The sequence below is a fragment of the Theropithecus gelada genome, chromosome 2 (assembly GCF_003255815.1).
Source record: "Theropithecus gelada isolate Dixy chromosome 2, Tgel_1.0, whole genome shotgun sequence".
In the NCBI taxonomy this organism is placed as follows: domain Eukaryota; kingdom Metazoa; phylum Chordata; class Mammalia; order Primates; family Cercopithecidae; genus Theropithecus; species Theropithecus gelada.
This window is the reverse complement of record NC_037669.1, coordinates 16847883-16852424: the sequence shown is the minus strand read 5'-3', so window position 1 is coordinate 16852424 and position 4542 is coordinate 16847883. Positions and strand designations below refer to the sequence as shown.

The following is a 4542-nucleotide window of genomic DNA, read 5'->3' as shown; positions in this document are numbered from 1 at the left end:
CCAACCCAAATGTCATCAATAATAGACTGGATAAAGAAAATGTGGCACATATATACCATGGAATACTATGCAGCCATAAAAAAGGATGAGTTAATGTCCTTTGCAGGAACATGGATGAAGCTGGAAACCATCATTCTCAGCAAACTATCACAAGAATAGAAAACCAAACACCGCATGTTCTCACTCATAAGTGGGAGTTGAACAATGAAAACACATGGACATAGGGAGGGGAACATCACACACTGAGGTCTGTTGGGGGATGGGGAGCTAGGGGAGGGATTACATTAGGAGAAATACCTAATGTAGGTGACAGGTTGATGGGTGCAGCAAACCACCATGGCATGTGTATACCTATGTAACAAAACTGCACGTTCTGCACATGTACCGGAAAACTTAAAGTATAATAGTAAGAAAAAAGAATTTTAAGTTTTGAGGGGGAGGCAGTGAGAATGATTTTGATATAGTAATTAGGTACAGGTATGACTCTTCTTTCAAGATAATTTAACTTGATAGTTTCCCAGGGATTCATAAGACAGAGCCAGTTCTTGGCTGAAAGTAAGTGCGAGGGTTAAGATAATATCAAAGCAGTTGAGAATGGAGGTGATTCTGGGTGATGAAGGATTGCAGTTGCAGAAGGAAGAATGACAGGAAAGAGAAGTTTGGGAGAGGTGGGGTTGGGAGTCAGAACTGTATGGACCAGGTTCCTTAGGAGTCACTGATTAGGCTAATGAGCATAATGAGAAAGATTCCCATGAGCACAAGGTGAGTGGTGGATATGAGGCTGTAGTAGTGGTTGTGGGTGGAAGGAAAGGAAAGAGGCTGCCAGGTAAACGTAGGCCTCTCATACCCCTGTTTACCATTGCTGCTGTAGGAATGGAGTCAGGTAATAGCAATTTTACTGAAAGCAAATGGAATCCCAGGACCCTGCCTTCCATCTTGCTAGTGGGGAGATGGAAGCCAGAGAGGGAGCAGTACATTATAGCACTGTGGTTTCTTTTTCACTTCAGAGCACGTAGAATTGTGCGGTTGGTTTTTCTCCTACCAGTAAAGGAGCAGAGGCCAGATATATACATGGGAGGCCACTGGAGCTCATGTTTGCTGCATAGAACTATCAACATCCCACGTGCTAACTGCCCCATCAAACATCACTAAATGAATTTTTATTAAATGGAGAATTTTATTTTCTAGATATTGTAGACAATGTAGAAATTATGGTGGCAGAGATGTCTAAGAAAACCAGTAGAGGGGAAGGGAATCCATGTTTCTAGAGAGCTATACATGACAGGAAGTATTTGTCAGGTTTGGATGTATATGCCAAGAGTCAGGAGGAAGGAAAGCCTGGATTTATAGCAATGTCATGATGCATGAACTACACTAGTAGAAGAGAGACAGCAATTTTAATAGTTGCTATATTGGAAATACTGGGAAGAGAAAATGATTAAAAAATGATTTTTAGAAACATTTAATATGTAATGAGCTGTGTAAACTCATACTCTGCTACATAATGAAGATCATAGTAAAGAATGAAATTATTAAAAATTCAGAATTTGCTTTTTAATGATGGTACCCAGCTCTATGTGAGTGATACTAAGAAACTCATTTAGGTATATCCAACTCTCTTTTTCATACCTTCCTAAAACCACTGTAGCAATCAGAGTGACAAGAACACAGAAGAATTCTATTAATATTTTGAATGAATAGAAAAGTAGTTAAATGATTCCTCCTGGTCCCTCCTGTCCTCTATCCTGTATCTCAGACACATACTCCCTGAACAGAAATCACTATTTACAATAGAACATTAAAATTTTTGCTCTAATGTAAAACAAGAAACTATGCATTCACAAGAAAAGTGAAATACTTGAACTTTTAGTTCAAATAATAGTATGAAACTTTAACTGCGAAAAGAGGAATACTTAGATTTCTCAGGTGAGTTAAATACTTCTATTAATACCTCGCAGTCTTCCATTTTGCTTATTTGAAAAGACAATCTATCATCAGTTAATAATAAGGTATTCTTTTCAAAGGCTTCTTAGAAATAACAATTGCACAGGATAAAGAAATTCAGGTTCTAAAGTTTTGTGGTATTATTGTATCCATGGATTCTGAGATAAAAAGATAATTTTTCATCAGTTAATAAGGTATTTCCAAAGACATCTTGGAAATAGCATTTGCACAGGATAAAGAGAGTCAGGCTCTCAAGTGTTTGTGGTATCTGTGGATTTGGGGATTTGTTTTCTAAGCTTATTTATGAAGCTGAGAATCATTATATTTTAATATAATTGTAGTATTTCATGTAGGATGCTTGATGATCCAGAAGATTTGCTGTGTCAAGTGGAGAGCTGTAATGGGCTCCTTCTTGCTCACCATAAGCCGGATGACTTAAAAACCTTTTTGCATCCTAATTTAATTTGAAATATTCAGAAGTCATAACTTTGGAAGAAATACACTAAATTATATTGCAATGCTGTGTGACTTTAAAAAATCTTTTGGAAACAGCATCAAGTCAGAAGCATCAAAGTTCTTCTTTGATGATGTTTCTCAGACATTCTCAAAGTGTATACACAATGATTCAGAAACTTTCTTTACTACAGAAGGCCTTCTGCAGCATTAACTTCCAGACATACATTCAATAAGTTATACACACACCACACACACACACACTCTCTCTCTCTCACACACACATAAATAAATAAATATATACACATATATATGGTTTTTGTTTTATCAATTGAAAAAGCAATTTATTCCATTTTAAGCATTTTCACAGTTAGTCATGAAGAGTAACAGGCCGGCTGGTGAAACAGGTCACCCCAAATGGAGATAGCATCAAACTAGTGGTCAAGGACTAACTTCTAAAATAATAGTCACTCTTATCAAGGATTAATTCAATTTTAAAAACAAATACAAGTTATTGACTCACTCTTTTCAACTTGAGCCTGAAAAACTTGGGGATATAGCATAAGAAGAAAAATAATCGGAAATAATATTTCCCTTTCTATAGCTCCTTTAGACCTGGTTTTTTTTTTGTTTTTTTTTTTTTTTTTTTTTTTTTTACTAGAAAATTCTTGAAAAAAATTTCAATGTAAGACTGTGGGTTTTCTGAATCAAGTCCACCCATTAATATTTAGAAAACACCCAGTGTTTGGGCTAACAGCATGACTAGTGGCATCTATTATAGAGGGATACTTGTTCAAACAATACTTCCAAACAGAGACTCATGGAACAGATGCCTGGAAGCATCTTTACCATAGTAAAGATCTAAATGGAATATTACTATGATAAAGATGAGTGGAAGCATCTCTATCTCCAAATACTGCTGTATGCCCTGTAAAGATGATCTTTACAGCCAACACTTTTCCTTCCTTTGAAACAGCACTGATGTCCCGTAGGCAGATAGTGTGGTCATCTGAAGCAATAAGTAAGTGCCCACTGAGATTTGGGTTCCTTAAAAGCCCACAGCCTTCCCTCTGATGTTCACGGAGATGAAGTCTGGGTTGCAGTCTTCAGAAGGTCTGGTTTCCAAGGATGTTTTGTGTAGTCAGAGACAAGAACATCACTGGATGGAGTCTTTGTTGTGATGATACAAGGGTATTGGGGAATATATCAGGCCCTGTTTACTTCTTCAGCTTGGTGTTGATTTCTATTTCAATTTTCCCACTAACCCAACCTCAACCTCCACATTCTCCTTTCTCGCTGTCGTAGTGTGATGCGTCAAGCTGAGCATCATCATTAGGAAGCTGCACAAGGTGGTTTTGTTCAACTGATGTGTGTGTACCCAGGACAAGTCGATGAATGCTGAAATCTTTCCCTTCTGGTCTAGTTACATCTGGAAGCCACTGTGCAGTTAGGCTGAGCCACTCCAGAGCCTGCGTCATCACCAAATCATAAGGAAAAGAGGTGTTATTTTTCCATATTTTGTACTCCTCCTTGATCACATGTTCTACTACTGTGTTGTCAAAGGCTGCTTCCTTGTTGGCCATGGCAGGCAGGTGAGCCAGAGAAATCCTGGGGTTGAGAATTGTGGGACGGGCAGGCTGTGGATTATATATAAAGGCTAATAAGGGTATATAAATTATATTCACAACTCTTTTTTTTTTAATATCAATTTATTTATTGAATCAAACATTACCTAAAGTTGTTCTTTTGACATTTTTTTCTCCTGTGATACACAGATGTCTCACTGAGTATCAAATAGTGAAGGGGAAAGAGTCATTCCCATGGGGTGAATCTGCATGGACGAGTGTGCAGTAATCTGTGCAAATGACTACTAATCTTAGAACTTCTGAAGTAAAGAAAAATCCATTACTACTGCTCTGTATAAATATCAACAACCTAAAAGTAACTTAAGTGATCTGCAATGGAATATGTGCCATTTAGATCTTTTAACTACTTTACACTTTTATAAGACTTACCACATATCCCAACCTCCCACTTTAAACAGACGTTTTTGAAACTGTCAGTCAAGGAGAATCTTTAATTACTACATTGCTTCAGGAAAACATACAATTTTGCTAATAAGAAACACTACTTCAACAGATCTGT

General features: G+C 37.2%; 1 pseudogene; it reads right to left on the bottom strand.

Moving 5' to 3' along the window:
* Positions 1-3190: 3190 nt before the first annotated feature.
* Positions 3191-4053, bottom strand: LOC112618417 (annotated as a pseudogene).
* Positions 4054-4542: the final 489 nt, after the last annotated feature.